At 43.3% G+C, this 20,805-nt stretch overlaps 1 protein-coding gene and 1 pseudogene across 4 annotated transcripts in view; both read left to right on the top strand.

Annotated features, from left to right (window-relative positions):
* Positions 1-2,850: 2,850 nt before the first annotated feature.
* Positions 2,851-20,805, top strand: part of LOC120592402 (putative G antigen family E member 3) — a 32,962-nt gene continuing 15,007 nt past the window's right edge. For all 4 annotated transcript variants that reach the window (XR_005650113.1, XR_005650112.1, XM_039850026.1 and 1 more), the window contains exons 1-2: positions 2,851-3,002; positions 11,823-11,959. The gene's annotated coding sequence lies outside the window, so the exon portion shown is untranslated. The remainder of the gene's footprint in view (positions 3,003-11,822; positions 11,960-20,805) is intronic.
* On the top strand, positions 12,169-20,102 carry LOC120592399 (E3 ubiquitin-protein ligase RNF114-like; annotated as a pseudogene).

Here is a 20,805-nt window from a genome sequence, read left to right as displayed (position 1 = left end):
AGACAAGAAGCTCTCATCGCCTAGCATCTCTACTAGCTCTCAAAGAAGCCCTTTCCTCTGTCTTAAATTTGTACATTTAATTGTTTGATTTGGTTTTTAAAGCCATATCTCAAGAGAGAGGGAATTGTCTAGTCAAGGGTCTTCTTAAAGAGGACTGTTGTGAAAAGAGTTGGCTAATTAGTGCTTCTAACCCTCTCCGTACAATACACTATGTCTTTCTCCAGTGATAAGCTGCAGTCTGAAACTTTCTACAGTACTAGCAAAAGCAATATTACTGACCAAAATTATTGTGATTTGTGGCACACTCACTCTGTCCAAGCAATTGTGCTAAGTGCCCCATGTGTGGGATTTCATTTAATGCACATAGACACCAAGGCAGTATGTTCTATTGAACTCACACGCATAGACAAGAGGCAGTACATATTGTAAGTAATTCCATTTTATAGACAAAGAAACTGAAGCTTATAAAAGGGTAAGCCACCAACACAATATCATATAGACGGAACTTGGACAATCTAGGACTGACACCTAATTTGGGGCAAGTCAACCACTTAGCCCCTCAGTGTGTTCTATGCAAAATGACAAAAAGATTATCCACATGCTTGGAATGTTTGGAAGTTTTCATGGGGTAGCACATGTTCAAGTACCTACCCCAGTGCCTGGCACACAAGTACTGAATGAAAGTTTAGAGTAACAATGATGAGGATTAGGGCTGCTTTGTATCCAACACCTATTATAAAACGCAAGCCCAAGGCGATAGCCAATTTCATCAATAGACTCCCAAATTGCACTTATTCTACGCAAGCAATGACAACTGTTTTCATATTGTTATTCATCAGTATATTGCTATGTGGATATAGTTCTAACGAAAAATAACATTTGGGCATTGAGACGTATCACGTGGCACAGAATATTTTGAGTAGTGTTCCTTAGCTTGGTGAAAATCTAACCTTTCTGTGTCTCAGCTTTCATAACTATGTTTAAAAGGCATTACACAAGCTACATTGTGAGGTTGAGAAGGTAATAAAACCAGAATTTTGCAGTGCTACCATGACAAATGGATGCAATAATGGGCCTCATTCCTAAAAGCATCATTGGGCGCCATCAGTATTCAGAGTTCTAGAGATGTATTGTCTCATTTAACAGGCAGAACAGTCCTAGGACATAGGGCTCATTAGTATCCCCATTTAACAGATAGGAAACAGAGACTGAAAGATTAAGTAATGAATAATCCTGGATTTTCCTTCTTCCTTTATCACCATTCTTTGCAGTCTGGGTTCTTCCAGCTGCACACGTCCCTGGCTGCCGCCTGGAGCTTTGAGAACCTTGATCTTCACCTTGTGTCTGGACCCAGGGGCTACCTGGAGCTTGGAGCGCGGACTAAATTTCCATGGATGCACTCCAGAAACATAGCTCAACGTTGATTTCTGAATCTTCTCCTGATGATGTCTGAAGAGACTTCCCGGGAAGTCACAGCAGCCATTCATCCTTCCTTCTCAGAACTGCTAATGCTGGGCCTCAGTGACCTGAACCCTTGTCCTGGCTCCAACTCAAGCCCCTCTACCGGAAAGGGAGCTCTAGCAGTAGGAGGGAAAGGAGAACTCTAACTAGAGAGGCAGCAGGAAAGCAAAAGAATAGTTCAGAGGCTCCTCAAACAGTGGTTAAAAGCATACTGACACTCCCACCCCATGTGACGGAGATCCAAATGGCTTCAACACGGACGCTGGTCTTGCCAGATCCTGGGCATGGATTTCTTTTGGGGACCAAACAGTAAGCAGTAGTTGGAGGAGTAACTCGACGAGTTTATGACCAAAAATCCTATCAGCATGAGCTTAGATCTGATCCCAGAGAGATCTTCATCTTTCCTGCCTGGAATTGGATCGCTCCGGGGCATTCTAAGGCCAGGGAAACTACGTCTCAGGGGTCCTTAGCTACTATATTATGTCTCCTGTGATGCATGTTGTCACCTTCACAACCTGGATCTCTGTCTTTCCTCCCAACACTATGGTCTACGAGATATAAATTGTCTGCAGTGTGAATGCCTTGGTGAGGTCCATGTGCTTTTGTGCCATTTTCCAGACCGCTTCCAAGAAGCAGCGCTAGGTCTGCTCGAATGCACGGCTGCTAATCTGAGATCGTTTCAAGAATCTGAGGCTAAAGAAAGTGTGCAAAGAGCATGTGGAATTGGAATGTGGTGGTTCACCGTTGTGTTCTTCGTGTAAGCCGTTATGAATTTGAGCTAAATGCCAATAAATGTTTCACTGCTCTATAACACTGAGTAGTAGTTTCCCTTGAAGGAGTTTTCTGAAGGGTTACCTCGTCGTGGATACCAAATAAATATCCGTGTTAGAGGCAACTAACTTAGAATTCAGATTTGTTCAACCATTTTGGTTTGTTCTTTGTCAGATCTGAGCAGCAGATCCGAGTTTATCAAGAGGAGCATATTTGGAACGGGGCGTGGGGGAGGACTCCAGAGAACATGTCAAGTCAGTTTGGGTGGCCCTGCCATAGGACTGCCTTGCAGATGATCCAGGTGGGGGAAATGGAAGCGAGTCCTGCTATCCAGGGAGAGTTGGAAGCAGAGTTCGTGTCCAGAGTAGGAGGTTCGGAAAGATGGGGCCCCATGTGGGATGGTGCTGTGTACCCTGGCGTAGGGCTCCAGGGGCCAGTCCTTGTTGTGCGGTATCCCCAGTTTGGTGAACGTGCTCAGCAGTTTCGTGCCTCCTGCATGAGAACCAGAACATTATTGAGTTATTAAGAGTCGTAATTTGGACATAATGCCTTTTCATTTCAGGAGACAAGAAGGATTGAATATTCCTCTCCCTCCTCCCTTCCCCCCTCCCCCCACAGAATCCCATGAATTATACCCAGAATGTGACCATGCAGTTCTTCTGAAAGGAAAATAAATTCTACATTCTGTCAGTGTGCTTTCTGGTGGTCCTCAGAGCGGTATTGCAACAAAAATCTACGAGTGTCCTGCAGACAGAAGTGACTTGAAACAGGTATGTTTGTTTTTTTCGATTCTGAACTCGTGATCCCATCAGAGAGAGAGGGGGCTCCACATCTTGCCAGTCTAGTCGCCCAGTCCCAGGGGAGTAGGTCAGTAAAGCAGGGCTTCTCCGTTTTGAAACACAAAGGCCTTACTTCAGTCCAGTCATTTGACATGAGTTGAGCAAGACAAACGGCATTTCGCTTTCATGGATCATTTACTAGGTGTCAGGCAATATTCTACATATTTTTAGCCAAAAGAGAATGCTAGTGGAGCCTACACTTTCAAGAAGCTGAGATTGAAAATAATCAAGAGACAGGGTAGGAGAAGCAGAGGGCTGTGTGCTTCCAGGGTAGATTACTTGACTGTCCCCCCTAACGAGAGAGAAAACCACAGGAAGCAGGTACCAGAAATCCCTAGGGATCCCGAGGACTGCTGAATGGATGACAGCGTCATGGAGACTTAGGATGAGCCTCGCAGGAGAAGCTTTAAGTTGAGGAAGGAAGACTGAGGGTATCCAGCAGCAGTGGGCTTGCAGGAAGACCCCCATCCACCGTCCCACCCCACGCCCATTCTTACCTCTGTGACCCACGGAGTTCTGGGTTGGGCCACATGATATCTTCCATGTAAAAGGCCTCAATAGGTGGTATCAGGGGCAAGTCCAGTTGACTTGAGTCAGAACACAGGGATGTCCTGGCAGAGGGTGTAGGGCGTTTTGGCAAAGGGGGCATCAGAATGAAAAGGAGTTCTGCGAGGGGAGCGGACAGCAGTCCTGTGATGAGGACAGTACATACCAGGTACTCAGCTTGGAGTGATGGCAGGTGCTGGAGACGTGGGCATTGGAAGGACCTCGAGACTTAGACAAAATGGCTCTTTCAAAGGCATTTCTTGGTTTAGGACTTTAGACGTCCAGGAAGCTGTGAGAAGGTAAAAGAGCTTTGCGTTGTCTAAGTGCCGAGCGTGGATAGACTGGAAGCATCTGTGAGCCTAAGCCCCGATGAGGCCTTGAGGACACATATCTGATGATGATGAGGCTCTCCTTGCGGTTCCGTCACGTGAGGAATGAGGGCCTGGGGCACTTAGAGCAGTAGAAAGGGGCTTGTGGTTCTGGCTCCGGCAGAGGGGAGATATCCATCGGGTCTTCAGATGACAACAAAAGGGATGCAGGGCCCCAGGTCCAGATGGCTTGTTGGATGTGCAGGGAGAGACGCGAGTCTGAGTCTGCAGAGATCTTACAGGAGGACCACAGGTACCAGGCCAACATGATTTGACGACGGGGTATGCTCTCGGGTGAAGGAGCAGGTCCCAGCTCACAAGAGATTTATGCCGGGCGAAAGAGTGGGCTCCAACACACAAGAGAATTCTACCATTGTTACGTGTTCACCACCCCGCACCATCAGAACTCAAGGGTTTTGTCAGGGAATCCGTGTCTTTCCAAAGCTCCTTAACCCCTGTTTGGTGGTAAGTGAGGGGAGGACTAGGTGTGAGACAGCCAAAGACGGGTAGAGTGGATCAGGCAGAGCATGACTGTGACAAGAGGCGAGCCAAGACCTTCCTGCACATTGACCCCTTTCGATCCCTCGGTTGAGATATAGGAGCCCAGCTGGCTTCCTGAGACGAGGCCCTGGTTTCCATTTGACATACTCATGGACCTCAGATCACTGCTGTCTCTCCTTGGTGGGTTGCAAGCACCAAGTGAGACAATGAGTATGTACATGGTTTCTAAGTCACATAGCTCCACAATAGGTACGCCTGTTACAACCGTCCAGTTGTTGTTTTTGGTCCTATACCTTGGGCTCTCCTCGATGGAAACAGACTCAAGGGGCCAGGGCCCCCCAAGGTGCCAAGTAGTACGGACCTGTTCCTTGCCCTTTACTTGTTGGGCCTGATCGGTGCTCCCTCACCAAGCTGTTTAGAAAACATAATGCAAAGATTACAGGTATTCATGGAGGGAAGGGTTAGTCATGCAATTGTTTTTACAACAGGAAGGACTCCTCCCCTTCTCCATCTTTGTTCTGAGACGTGCCTACTTGACCCTTCATCACCTACCTCCTGCCTGTGTCCTACATGCTCCCACCATAGGCGCTAGTCGGTTGATGTCCATCTTCTCAGAGGCCTTAGAGGGAGGAGGCTGGTCGACCCGGGCCGGAGATTACAGTGATGACATGGAGGAATGCCAGAAAGGGACTTCGAACAGGAGCTCGGGGTTCTCTGATGCCAAGTCCCATGTCCTTGGGTATGGAGATGTTCGCTCGAGTAGAAGGGGACTATCTCTAAAGACAGAAGCTCCAGGGTTGACCAAGTCATGCTCATGGGCCTTGATCTGGCCGGAAATCTTCCGAGGAGTGAGGGCTGAGAGGAGGAAGATGATTATGTCACTGGTCCCGAGTATCCACAGGTGGGGGCAGTGAGCCATTGGAAGATGTCGTGGGGATTGATACAGGTCGCATACTTGAAACAGAGGTGCGGCTGGGGCGATTGGGCAACAGGACCTGGTCATCACTTGTTTAGTCCCTCGACTGACCGTTTACAGCAGGGTGAGGATAGAAACTTCTAGCAGACGCGGGCTCCAAGACCAGCACTGACCTCACTGGGCTCCGGAACAGAGACCCAGAACCCGCCAGTGGGAGCATAGATCTGGTTGAACAGGACCCCGAGTCCTGTCACTGAGATTTCCGTGCCTTTGCTCCTGCAAGAGGGCATGTCTAAGGCAGCAGCGTGCTTCGGCCAGGTCGCAGGGGTCTTGGGCTGGTCCTTGTTTTTCCTGAGCCACCACTTTTGGTGCCTGAGACACCATCTGCTGTGTATTTTAGGACAACTAGGGAATGAGAGGGAGTTACTTCCCGAAACGGTGGAGCTCAGTATCTTTGGACTCTAGACAGCAGTGTTGAGTCATGAAAGAGCCTCTTGCCCCGCCCTTCGTGTTTGAAAAACACTGGAGGAGTCCTTTCTAAAGGGACACCCAGCTTATTTCTTGTGTAGCTCCCTGAGTTAGAGTAACCATGGGGTGACTGACTCCAAAGTAAAGTCCTTGCTGAAAACATTGTGCCTTGGGTCCTTCGCATCTTCTATTTCTGCTTTTTCGAATGTTCTTGTCATGGGTTTTCAGCTAGTAGTTTTAGGCTTTTATCAGTATATTCTTCAGTCACTCAAAACTTCCCAGAGAAAATTTGGAGGACCGAGAAAATATAATACACTACTCGAAACCATATTCGCCTCACCCAGGGATGACCATTACTAATGATTTGTGATCAATTATTTCAGTGGTTTTCTCATCCATACAGGCGCGTTGTAAACAGTAGGAGATTCATATCGCATTGTGAATTCAAAAAGTGTTATTAAACTCAAAACGTTTGCATGAGATAGCCTTTCTAAAAATCATTTCGAAACACTTGAGGTTTTTACGCACTTTTCCCCCTAAAAGTATGAGTAGTGTCAAAGAGTGAAAATGCTATAATTCATAACTGAGCTAGCAGGCAGGAATAACCCCTGACTCCTATCTCAAAGGCACACAGCAGGCTGTAACCTTCCTTAGGACAGGAGCTATAATTTTTGCTCGGTTTTTTTAAATTTTCTATTTTATTTTACTCATTCATTTTGCTTAACATTGTATTTTCAGTGTTTGAAATCCACTCCTTTTGTCCTCCAGCATCCTTACCTTGTTGTCCCCATGGTGAGGGCCAGCTGCTTACTGGCTCCTGTCCTGTGGGGCTGGGAGTTTACAAAACCCCCTGAGATCTGTCATAGAGTCACTCCATTATTTTTCCCTCAGGCTATGAAAGGAAATTCTTCTGATTTTTGTCATTTGGGAAGACAGAGAAAAGACAACAGAAAGAAAGAGTAATCATCCTTGACCCAGCCACTTTCAACATGTTTTGCAATCCCCTTCATTTTTACATCCTTGTGACAGTACAGTATCTAGAGGGAATTTTGAAGTTTTAAGGGTTGACAGTGGGTAATTCATCTATTTCCTTGAAATTCAACTTTCCCTATACTCCAGCTCATATACCTTCTACCACTCCTACGTTGTTTTGCGATTATGGAAAGTAGAGCTAGGACAAACTTTTTTTTTTTTTAAGAAATAGGAAAATCGCCTTCATCACATTCTTTGTTGTTGTTGTTATCTGATACCCTGAAATGTTTCCAGGATGAAAATAGTTTTTTTCAATTTGTTATTAGGTAAGAAGTAGGTTCAATAATGTCCTGAAAAGTATATCAGTAGCAGTCACAATTATTCATTTTGTAAAGAGGAGAGGGTCTCAAAAGGTATTCTTCCTCCTTAATGGAAAAAGTGAGAAATTAACTGACAATTAATAGGTTAAGACGAGTTGCAGGAATAGACACATGAACAAAAGCACAGGAAATATATACATACATTCCATACCATATGATAGCATACCTGAAACCCACCTGAATTTTGTGACGTAATAAATAGGCTCTATTTAGAATAGAAAAGCACTTGAATTTTTTCTTTGGTTATTGGCTCTACATCTGTCCTAGAACCATTGTTAATTTTATTAAAATTAGTTATTTGTTAAAAATGTGAGTGAATAAATCTATGCCCACATTTTAGATAATTTGCCTTGCAGGGATTCCTACAGGCTGACACATATTGCCAAATTCCTTTAAACAGAAACATAGGCCAGTGCCTGCGTCATTGTATCCCGAAAGTACTGATAATTTTTTTAAGGGTTGCTAAGCTGAGAGGTAAAATATGTCATTATTGTTTTAAAAGAACCTTTTTATTTGTGAGTCTTAATGTCCATTGCTATATTGAAACTTATGTATTTACTTTTACATCTTCTGCCTGTAAAATGAATTGATGAGAATTCATATTAAGAGATTTAATTCATTTTAAAACGAGGGCTTGAAAACCTGTTTTTGAAGAACCACAGTTCCTATTCGAACTGCTTTTCAGGGACAGTGGGAGGGAGAGTGGAGAGAGGAGAGGGGAAGTGGTGAGACAGAGACAGAGACAGACAGAGAAGAGAAAGACAGAGACAGAGACGGAGAAATTGAGACACTTCCAGTATCCACCTCAAGGTACTTCCTTAACAGAAGCCTAATGGATGAGGGACACCTAGTAGTCTGTGCAACACTGTGTCTTAACTTACTTGCAAACAGCTACTTTCTAATTTGGGTCCTCCAAAATGTCTTAAATTTATTATGAAACAGAAATTATATTTTTTAACTTTGTAGCATTTTTATTAAACACTGGTTGTGAATTATTTACATAATTCAGGACATGCATTATTTTATCAATTTGCCGTGAAAGAGTTTTCACAATACGACTGACAACACAGTCCATTTATGCTCACTGTAAGACAGAAATTTGGCCGTTTAGCACTAATAACTTGCTGTTACTTTCACTACTTCCTTCTGAATGAGATGCGTGTATGGAGTGTGAGACATAGGGCCTGTGATCCCAAATATAACTGATTTTTCTTTGTCTTGCAGAACAAAATTTTATTCTAAAAATATATTTCAGTGTCAGTGAAATACCAAGGGTTTGTTATTATGGTAAAAAGAAAAAAGTAAGAGGAATTAGCTTAAATTTTTTGTTTGGAAGATACAATACGATCACTGTAATATACTGACAACACCTATTTATCTGCATTTGAATTATTAATTTTATGAATTATCTAAGGAAATTTTAAAATCATTGATTGAATTCTTCCTAATATTTAGATATCATCTGGATTGGTTTATCTTCAAGAAAATACTTCCTCGAGGAATGCAAACAAAATCAAGCATTTGCTCTAGTGAACATAATTTGGAAGATAAATTTATGGATAGGAAATGTGATCCAAAGTAAAATATTGCTTCGCAGCACTGTTTATCTCAATTACTGTTTTTGCATATAACCAAAAAACCTGACCGTATTGAAGTACTGGTATTTGACAGTAACCAATTCTGCATCTTATTTACAGAGAGCAGACGAATAAATTATTTCAACCTGAAAGCATGGGAAACTTTAAAGGCATATAATGACATTATTACTTCAAAGGGTTTTTTTTTCTGTATCTTCAGAGTGCTAAAGAAAGGCGTACTCAAGAAAATTTAAAGCCCGTCTACAAAGTTTCGATTGATTTGACTACTGAAATATCAAGAATGCAGGGGACAAAACAACTTATATTTAAAAGGCTCCCATTACTATAAAAATGTATCTAAAGTATAATTTGCAAAGCTATGAAAACAGTGGTTGAAAGACCAGTTTGGGGTATTTTGGTAACCTACAATTTACCTATCAGCCCACATCTTTTTTCAAACTAATGTAAACGATGTTCTATAACATTTTCGCAACACTGCATTGTGTCACATACATCCTGTCGCATACACATGATGGGCAGTTTTTATCATTCATACTCATCGCATCAGTTGGCCATAATGCACAGTGAGAAGAGATGATCTTTTTATATCAAAATTCTTGACATAGGGTATTCTCTGTAAACCAAAAGCAGATCTCAAACACTTCTGACTTCCGTTCAAGGTTTTTTAGAAGGGATGACAAGCAGCCATAAATTTCTTTTTTTCTCTATAACGTCCTCCGTTCATTTGACAGTCAACAGATCTCACTCAGATGTCCCTCCAGCTGTTTGATTTGTCTTAGACCCCTAGTGTTATACATAATAACAAGTTACATCTCTGAGTCCTCATTCGCATCTTTACTCCCCCAAAAACCATTTGTGTAACTAAGGACTCTATTCAGAATCTGCCTTACTTAGGGGGTGGCACAAGCTCATAAGCAGCAATTATTATTATTTTTTACTTAATCAGCTTTAAAAACATGCCTCCACCCACGAAGACTGAAAATCTCTGTTCAGATGAAAAGTAAGATAAGAGGTTATCCCATTTTTCCAAAAACTATGTTAGAGGATCCTGGGTTGTGGAACTCGATGAAAAAAACTAGGGCCTAGGTAGTAGAAAAGGGAAAGGGACCAGGGCGACCGCTGAGGCAAAATTACTTGGGTCCCACCTACTCTGTCATTTTATATGCTGTGGCATGAAATAGGCAAGGATTTCCATCCTGGCTGTGACACATCCTGACTGTGATGGTGGGAAAGTATTTACATGCTTTGGTTCTGTTTTTCATTTCAGAAGAGAAATTACGATATTTGCACCAAACGATTGCTATGAAGAATAAATAACCCATGAAATAGGAATCACATTGCAGATGGATTTGGTTCATATTCCATTTTTCATTTAAACTTTCGAGTATTTTTATTTCATTTTACCTTTAGAAATAACGTCTCTAGCAAATGATAATTGATTTTAAATTTCAAGTAGGGATATAAGGCTACCTTTCTAAATGAATTTGAGTTCAGAGATGTATTTTATTTGAAAAATATATTGATTAAATGGCACTGTAGCTAGTGTGCGGCATGGCATCCATTCTACTCTTGGTTTGTAAATAACTGAGATCAGACAGGGCTACCCTGAGTCATGGTATGGGCTGAAAACTGCTCCTTGCTGTGTGTGATGCCAAAGAACATAAGGAAATATTGTGCTCATGCAACAACATACAACTCAACACCAGAGTCTGTGTGTCAAGCAGTCAGGCAGTCTTTGTGTACCACTGCAGGGGCCTACAGGGCCACCAGGTTCCCTACTGCAGTTGTTAGGTTGGCTTGTTACACTTCCATAGATTCTTGCAGTAAGGAGACAATGAGCCCAAATGGATTCAAACAGTTTATTACTTACAGACATGGCAAAAACAAGATTAGCTTGCTGTCACTTGCCTCTGTCCCTGGTCCCACAGTTTGACAGTGAATAGAGGTGTTCACTGAAACAGACATCAAGGTGGTGGCTCTTTCTGCCGGTAAAGAGCCCCAAACGGTACCTCAAGGCACTGAGCAGTTTTGTAGACCACAGTTGTATTCTCAGGTGGGGTAGGACGGACATCTTGTCCACAACTGAAACCAGGGATGGATGAGTAATGACCTCGAGTCAGCCTCCAGCTATGTACGGAGGGAGGTAAGAAACTGCCTGGTGGCAACTCCTCAACAGGCCGCTTATCTCCCCTTGCTCCAAGAGGAATCCCCAGGTGATCCGCCAAGATTCAGGTCAGCTTGCAGTCTAGGCCTGCCTACATGGCCTAAGTGGGCCCATGCAGAGTTGCCAGGGCACCAAGGCTCCCGTGCAGTGTGTCTGGCACTGAACAACTGGCCATATGTATTGTGGCTACAAATACGGCATCTGTAATACAGATTTCTAAATGGAAGAGATATTTTTCCTGTTAGGGTCACTACAAAGAATTAATTGATTCCATAGACATGCATTGTTTCCTACCATGTTTATGGATTATCTAGGATGCTGGAACTGAAAAGACCAGACATTTGGTGTTTGCCATGCGGAATATCACACTGTTGGGGCAGACAGACACATAAGCAGAAAAGCAGTTGAAGTGCAAAGGAAAACACAGAAGGGACCCAGCAGGAAAACAAAAACAAACAAAACAGTGGGTGAGATGACCAAGAAGCAAGAGGAAAGCAAGGGAAGGGGACGCATTGTGAGAGTGAAGGAGGGCAACTGGGCTTTTCACATCCACTGATCACTGGGTTTATATACTTGATTCTGTCGATGTAAAGCTGTTGACATCTATGTCTCTGCTATGAACTGAATTGTGTGCCCCTGCAAAAAAAAAATTCTGTGTTGAAGACCTAACCCTAACCCCCAAAGTGATGGGATGTAGAGACGAGGCCTTTGGGAGATAATAGAGTTTAGCTGAGTCCATGAGAGTGAGTGTGTTTCTCATTATGCGATTCATGCCCTTTTAAGAAAAAAACACCAGCACTTACAAGATTTTTCTCCCCCGCCTCTCTCTTTCATTTAGAAGCAAAGGTGAAAACACAAGGAAACGTACATGAAGTTCATCGGTGGTCAAAGAAGGAGGCGGGAGAAAGCAATGCTGGGAAATCTCTGGGACCGGACAGAAAGTCAACTGGAGAAATACAGACTTCTCTTCCAACGGTTGGTACAGGACGGTTAACATTTACCATTAAAAGTAAATAGAGATGGTACATGGGCAAAAAGATAACTGAGGAGTTTCGTGGTCTTGGGCTCTGGTGCCTATCCTTGTTCCTGGGAGGGGTCCGTAAAAGAAAATTTCTCTGACATTTCACAGATACGTTATCCTAGATACACAAGATCAATGGATGGCACCCGCTTAAGGTAAAGATTATCCTTGGGATGAAGAAGTTTCAGGTCTTGGACTTGACGACCTCCCACGATCTTCCCAGTTAAGAATTTACGATCAGATCATCCTGTGTGGTTACTTTTGGTCACTGAGCTTGTCAGGCTTGCCACATAGCCTCTTACGCTTATCACGTCTGCCCTGTAGCCCCTTTTCCGTTCACAGGAGTGTAGCATGCCTCCTCATGGGTCACTCTTTGTAACTCACCTTTAGAGACCTGCTGGGACTAGAGTCTATTTATAGGTCTAGAAGCAAAGAAGAACGACAGGGGTGAGTTCTGAGAAGACTTAGCATTGTGTTGCATGTCCGCTGCATCAGGAGAAGTCATTACCCTTTCCTAAGGCAATGCAGGGTTAATCCCCACAGACAGAGTTGGAAAGGCCTGTCCTACAGTGGTTGGGGAAGCTCCCACTGGACGTGAGAAGGCCAAATCCACTGGGGTGGGATGGGGAACCTCTTCCACAGGCAAAGAAGTCTCATCAGACTTTAGGGGCTCAGTGTCCTCAGCTTCATCTGGGACTTTCCCACAGATTCCTATCCCAACTTAGAGGATCCCATCCTTTCCTAACCAACTACCCTCACTTTAACAGTAGACACCCTGCAAAGCTAGGACTTCGACATGCATTGTAATTCAGCCAGTTGCAAGATGAGGGTCTGCATTTGGTTTTCAGCAATTTCAGCCCTGTGGACACACGAGATTAGGCTCTCCTTTGGGGCACATGTAGAAGATCTCAGGTCATTTTGTGGCTCTTAAGTTGGGAATTCAGATCCCACAACTCATTCTTTTCGTTTACCACTTTGTCCGGGGACATTAGAAGAAAGCAACCAATGTCGGTTTTTCTTTAGTTTAACAAAAATGTTCAAAACTATTATATACAGAGTCACTTAGGTCTTTGCTTCTTATACCTGGTTGAGTAGGAGAATCCAATGCAGACACTTTTCATATCTCTATGAAGAGAATATGGACTATCAGGCCTCCCTTTCTACTGCAACCGCCGTCATTACTGTCTTTTAATCTAATCAGATTAGACAGCCAATTCCAGAAACACAAGACCAAATCCTGAAAACTCATTCTTAAAACGTGTTTCCCCTACAAGCACTCTCCGTACCAAGATGTGCATTAGCCAGGGTTCTCCAGAGAAACGGACTGGATAGGGTGCACATAGGCACATATAATAGGATACCTGTATAAGAATTTGCACATGTGATTATGGAGGCTGAGAAGTCCCACGATTTGCTTTCTGCTAGCCGGAGAACAAGGAACGCCACTGGTGTGATTCAGTCCAAGTCTGAAGTCCTGGGAATCTGGGGACCAACGGGTCAATCCCTGTCACAGTCCAAAAGCCTGAGAATCAGGAGCGCTTATGTCCAAGAGCAGAAGAAAGATGTCTCATCTCAAACAGAGAGAGCACATTCTCTCCTAGGCTACCTTTCTGTTCCACAGTATTTAGGACTCCAAGGGATTGGATGGTGGCCACTCACGGTGGTGAGGGTAATCTCCTTTAGTCCACTGCTTCAAATGCTAATCTCCTCTGGAGACGTCCACAGACACACTCAGAAATAATGTTTTACAAGCTAGCAACCTGGGCATTTCAGCCCAGTCAAGCGGAATATAAAATTAATTGTCACACCAGTGAAGCCACAAGGCCCTTGAATTTTATTCAAGGAAAAACCTTTTGTTTTGTTTTATTCCTATGTTGCTTTTAGTGAACCCAATTCCTATATCGCTGTAAGGCCATTCAGGTTATGCATTTGTTCTTGAGTGAGCTTCCCTAGCCAGTGTCACTCCGGGAATTGTCCCATTTTATCTAAGAAATAAATAAGGGGGCTAATATTTTCCATAACGGTCTCTATCATACTTTTGAATATCTGAAGATTGTGTATTGATATAACGTCTGGAATTACTCATTTTGATAATATGTGTTTCTCTCAATCTGTTTCACACACACACACACACACACACTTCAGTCTCCTGAGGTGTATTACCTTGATTGCTGTTTTAAAGAAACAGATTCTGGGTTCACTGCTTTTCTATTGATTTCCTGGTTTTATTTACCTTTTCCCACTCTTCTAGTTTAATTTACTAATTTATTTTTATTCAAAGTGAGTGTTTGTGATCAGTATGTAACTTGAATTTTGCTTTTTCTAACCAATCCAACAAATTCTGACTTTTTATCAACACATGTAAGAAAATAACATTTAGCATGGAAAGAGTTCACCTTTAAATCTACCATCTTGCTATATTTTTCTACTCATCACATCCGTTTTTTATTCAGTTTTTCCTACATCTTCCCTTCTTTTGGGTCAGGTGACCATTTTGTATCATACCATTTCACATCCACTGTTGGCTTCTTGGTTGTCTATCTGTGTTTACCATTTTTAGAGGTAGCTCCACGAGGTAACAATATATGTTTAACTCACAGTATGCCTTCAAATAAAATTACACCACTACGTATACAGTGCAATACCTTTTCCTCCATTCTCCCATTTTTTTGTACTATTGTGTTTTACCTTCAAATTGTATATGCGTGACAAATCTCGTACTCTGCTGTTACTATTTTTGCTTTAAACTGTTAAATATCTTCTAAAGAGATTTAGAGATTAAAGTCCTAGCATTGCAGGGTGTCTACTGTTAAAGCGAGGGTAAGTCTTTATATTCACCCACAGCATTATCATGTCCAGCACTACTCAACCCTTTGTGTAGATCCAAATTTCCTTCTGATATAATTATTTCTGCCTGAAGAACTTCATTTAGCAGATGACGTAGAGGAGATCAGCTGGGAATAAATTGTTTTGGCTTGTGGTTTGCTTACTTTTGAAAATACTAGCATTGATTAGAGAATTCTGGGTTGCACAGAGTCTGGTGAGCTGGCCGCTCTGCTGTCCTTCTTAAGTTTGTTTCTCTGTATGTAGTGTGTCTTTTATTCTTCTCCTCTTCTGGCAGGGCACTGGCGTTGGTGTTTGTGTCAATCTCGTCAGTAGTTGAGCTGGGCTTCAGTTCTATTGTTTCTATAGTTATTTTCAGTAGGCCACAGAGTTCCGATTCCTTCAGCAGTGGGCTGTGCTGTCTTGTGCTACTAGGATCTGGAGTGCTGGAGGCGCTCTACGTGATCCTACTCGTCATTCGTCTTTCAGAATGACATACTCACCTAGGCCAGAGTGGGCAAAACCCAAGCGGTTGACTGCTTGTTGCTCTTGGTGGAGGCAGAAGGGTTTCTCAGTTTTCCCGTTCCACCCTCAGACTTAGGCAGGTCCTTTATATCGAACCCTCGGGGAGGGGTGTTTCACCAGCACTTCTGCACCCACTTTGTGTTGGCCAAATCCTTCGTAGTATCAGTGGGGGATCTTGGGTAGGAGTAAGATTTCCACCCCTCCCCAGAATATTGGACTTCTTATATCAGTGCAGGTTCCTGGGCCAAAGTGGGTATTTTGCTTCTCCTCCAGACACAAACATCTTTTGTTTTCTTTTCTTCCTCCCCCACCATCACCACACCTCCATTAGGGATCCATGATGAGCGGATTTCCTATTTCTCCTACAGTGGCTGATAACAACCCTTCTGATATGAGAAAGTGTGAAGAACTAGGCAGGGATTCTTGTCTGTATGCTACTGAGAGGGCTCTATCGGGTCTCCTGGACTTTTCCTAATCTCACGCAGAAATGCCAAGTAGAGGTCTGCAAAAAAGACCTGGCAAGTGATCCTGGATTCTTTTTGCATCTGAGACCTCCAGGGATCTGAACTCTCCATTAGCTTGTATTTAAACTAATGAATTTATTACAATTTCACTGGTTCTCTTCTTACCCACTCTTAGGGCTGTCACACTTCCTCACAGGTTGTAGCTGAAGTGAAACGGTTTCCATGTTCACGGGTCTAGAGGGGCTCTTTGTTATCAGTTTGCATGGCTGCCCTATTACCTCAGCTCTCTCATGGTTTAGAAGATTATCCAATAGGTTCATCAAATATGACAAGTGCGCCACCCTGGTGGGGGCTGTTGATAATGAAGGAGACTCTGCATTTGTAGAGGCAGGGGGCATATAGGAAAATTGTATATGTTCTTCTGAATTTTGCAGTGAACCTACAAAATGTGTCTAAATAAATGAAGCACTTTTAAAAATCAATGATATGGTAGACGATTGCACTTTTTCTCATGTGTAGGGTGAAAATGACTTTCTCCTGTGATTTTCTACATCCCATAAGGAAATAGAACCCTCCATTGCTAGTATTATGACTGCCCGTAGAAAAATATTATTTAAATATGTGAATTCATATATAATCCTGGGACTAGCAAACGATGGCTTGCAGGAGAACTCTAGCCCATGATGTGTTTTGTATACCTTGGAGCTAAGAAACTTTGATTACATTTTAAGGAATTACTTAAAAAACAACAACAACAACAAAAAAAAAACAGAACTCTATGCCATGGAGACTGTCATTATTCCACAAAGTCTAACATTTTAACTTCTGGTCCCTATATAAAGAAGTTTGTTGTTCTCATATTTTACTAATATATAGTATTCTACTTACACTATTGCACACATGTTAGCAAATATAGATGGTAATCATTTCACTATATGTATGTATACATATACATATGCGTATACATATACGTATACATATACATATACATATGTATACATATATACATATATAAAATCATTGTGCAGTCTACCCTAAAAATCATCACATCATACAACCAAAAGATATCTACACATGGATATACATTAAATTTTCATTTCTCAGTCATGCCTCGATAAAGCTCAGTAAAACAAAGAATATGCAGCCCTTTAACACATTTCTGAACTCACATATGCTCTCTTAATAGTTTACTTAAATCTCAATCATGTTCCCTACTACTTATTTGAAAGTTTTTCTCTTTTCTGGACACAATATTAACAGTATAACCAATCAGTACTAATTATTGTCAAATATTACTCTATCTATGATAACTATACATTTGTACTTTCACTTACTAGCAATGTATCAATATTAATCATACAAATAGAATTTTATTCAATGTCACATCTATAAATATCACTTGTCTTCATTCGGGCTGTTATAAGGACATACCATTGACTGGGTGACTTACAAACAACAAACATTTATTTTCCACAGTTCTGATGGCTGGAGCTGGAGCTCAGGGTGCCACCATGGTCGGGTTCTGGGCGGCAGAATTTTTGTCGTATATTCACACGGCAGAAAGCCAGTGAGAAAGCTCTCTGAGGTCCCTTTTATAAGGACACTGGTCTTATTCATAAGGGCTCCACTCAGATGACCTAATTATCTGTCAAAGGCCTCAGCTTTCTATATTGTCACATTGGGGTTTATGTTTCAATCTAAGAAATTTGAAGGGAAAAAAGATATTCAGCTCAGTAATTCTGTTCCCAGGCACCCCAAATTCGTGTGCTCACATGCAAAATACATTCATTTTTCTCTCAACATTCCCCAAGGTCAGAAATCATTCCAGCATTAACTCTAAAGTCTAAAGTCCCAAAGTCTCAATAGATATCTTCTAAATCAGATATAGACGAGATTCGAGGAAAAATTCATCTCGAGGCACAATTTCTCATGAGCTGTGAGATTCTGAAAACAAACAGGTCACGTGTTTTTAAAAGAGAAACTTGGGCCAGCGTGAGATAGACATTTGAATGCACAAAGAACGAATAGGTAAGAAGGAGGGCATGATGGCTCCCACCAAGTCCAATCCGAAGTAAGACAAGTTCTATGAGACCTTAAGGCTTGAGAATGATTCTCTTAGGCAAGATGCTCTGATTAGAGACACACTGAGAATATGGTCCTGACATCCAAACACCCTAGGGCACTGAGATCACCCCACGTTTTGGAGGGGCACGGCCCTTGCTGTGGCTCTCTACTGTGGCCCCAGCCACCCCGAGGCTCTCTGCCAGGGTCCTGCCCAAACAGCAGCTCTCTCACCCAAACTGCAGTTGTCTGTCATAGCAGAAGCTGTGCACCCAGGTTGTGAGGTCAGACTCACTGCCACAGCTCTGCAGGGTTTTGGTCCTGTCCTTTGAATTTGAGGTGGAGGCAGCACTGATCCTGTGCCCTAGCACTCTGGGCCTGGGTGGTCGGGATTCTTGGGAGCCCTGATGATCTCTGAATTGCCCTCGGGGTCCTTCTTTCCATGTCCTGAAGAACAGTACCTGTTCACAACCAAAGAGGTCCATTGTCTGTCCCTCTTGTGTCAAAGAAGTCCAACGGTCTTCATTTTGTCCCACTTTCTCTATGTATTTTGGTCCCGGCTGGCCCTGTTTCTAGTAGTATTATGCTATCTCCATTCCTGGCTTGTGATGAGATGGTTCAGTCCATGGTTCAACTCCATGTTATCTCCTTATGTAAAAGTCACGGACCACACCCCTGGGGCTCATTGCAAAGTTGTCTCAATTTTTTTGCAACATGGACAGGCTGAGTATTTTCTAAATCTTTAAGTTCCGGTCTTCTCTCTTCAACATTTCTATTTTCACTTCATTTTTCTCTTCCCGCAGTTTACTATAAGCAGTCAGGACGAACAAAGCCATCTTCAACACTTTCCTTACTAATTTGCTCAGCTAAGTATCCAATTTCCCTCACTTGCAAGTTATACCTTCTACAAAACAGTAGTCCTCATACAGGACGTAGTCAACTTTTTTGTTACTTTATAACAAGGATCACCTCTTTGACACTGTCCCATGACAGTTTCTCATTTACCTCAGAGAGCTCATCAGAATGCCCTTTACCATCCATATTTCTACCAACATCCTCTACACGGTTATTTAGGTATTCTCTAGGAATATGGAAGCTTTCTCGACGGCTCTCCTCTGTTCTTATGGGGACCTCACCATAACTGTCCTCAGCTTCCTTATGTCTACGGGCACCTCAAAACTCTTCCAACCTCTACCCATTACCCAGTTTCAAAGTCGCTTCCACGTTGTTGGCTATGTTTTCCAGCAGCACCCCCAGTTCTTGGTACCAATTCCTCTGTTAGTCAACCGGGGCGGTTTTAACCAAGTACCATAGGACAGCCAGATGGTGGCGCAACAGCAGGACCGAGAGGGTGGTGTGCAGATGGCAGGCCTCCGGCGGAGCCCGACCCTCTGGGCTGGTGCATGTGTCCCATGTGCACGGAGGTGCAAGAGAGGTGGGCACAGGTGCTCTTTGGACATGCCTTTTGCTCTGCAGGCCTGCAGAAATTCTGAAGCCGAAAAAGCCTGTCGGTGGGGTGTGTCCTAGCCCTCTGGCACCTGGCAACCAAGCTGTGGAGCTCGGGTGGCAGTTTGAGAGCACAGAGACTTCGTGCCATGGCTGACGTAAAAATTTATCCCGATCCAAGATCCTGATCCACAAAGCTACCTGTTTCAAATGCCAGAATTACATCACGGAATGTGTGAAGCCCCCACAGAGGGTGCCTCCGTTCAGCCGACGCATGTCCCAAACCGTAACACCTTTCCTTTCCCCTCGTGTCCTGAGAAGAACTTTGATCAAGAAGGACTTGAGGAACACTGCAAGTTATCCCATTGCACACATACCAGATCTGTGCTTTGTCGAATATGTGCCTTGATGCCCTAGGGAGCTGCAGATGCAACTTCATAGAGCACTTCCAGGTCCGGCACCAGTTTTCTTACGACACTTTTGTGCCCTATGATGTTGGTGAAGAGGACGTAACGAATCAGGTGTGGCAACGCTCCGTCATCCATCAGTGAGCAGAGTTGCTGCTGTCTGTCTCACTTTCCACAGCTCCCATTACATATCATGTGTGAATCATGTGACTCATTCACCTGAAATATACAACAGACATGGAAGTGAGCTGTGGTAGTAGAACAGGGTCACTTCTGACCAAGAAGTAAGTCCCCAGATCAGAGCCCTCATTGCCTCTGTGCTCTTCCCCTACTCTTCACCCTGCTTGTCACATGTCTGCTCTTGTATCGCTCCTCAGCTGCTTCCTGGAGCTTCCTGGAAGAGAAGCCAGCTTCTCCACCTGTCCCTGTTTCACACTTGGTCCTGGCATCCAGCGTTGGTCTCTCAGGTCCTCTGAGCCAGCCAGGAACTTTTCTGGATGATGAATAGCACGAATGAGACAAGCATCTCCTTTCCTCCCTGAGGTGTGTGAGCTCTGACACTAGTGCATCTGGTCAATGGCAGAGCTCCTGCACTGTGGAAGGTCCTGTGAGTTGGTCGTTGGCCGGAAACTGGATTCACCTCTCAGGAAACCTTTCCAAAGTCCTGCTGGGGTGAATGTTCAGGGTTTTGTGTGGTCTGATGCTAGAGGTTTTGATGGGTGATACCTATCTGCCACTCCCGCACAGCATTACAATGAAATGGTTCTGTCTTAAAGACCCACAAAGTGCCGCATGGTGCCTTTTTAGGACAAGGTGTAACCACATATTTTTAGTGGAAATGAGTGTTTCTAGGTAAGAAATTTAACCTCTATCACTCCATAAGAGGGGAGGAGGGTCAGCTCAGCAAGGCAGGAGGTTCAGAGCTTCTGGCTTCTGATTGCCAAACTAATGAGGTATTTTCAAATGACTGGGTCCGGTTTACCACTCTTTTTGGGAGCCTGCTTACATTCTTTTCCCCGAGGACTGAAAAGGAGGCCTCGAATGAATAAGAACGAAGGGGTTTGGAAGTTCCGT

This window comes from Pteropus medius, unplaced genomic scaffold (genome assembly GCF_902729225.1).
Source record: "Pteropus medius unplaced genomic scaffold, Ma_sr-lr_union100, whole genome shotgun sequence".
Classification (NCBI taxonomy): domain Eukaryota; kingdom Metazoa; phylum Chordata; class Mammalia; order Chiroptera; family Pteropodidae; genus Pteropus; species Pteropus medius.
The sequence above is the reverse complement of the archived record's forward strand: the minus strand, read 5'-3'. Positions and strand labels throughout refer to the sequence as shown.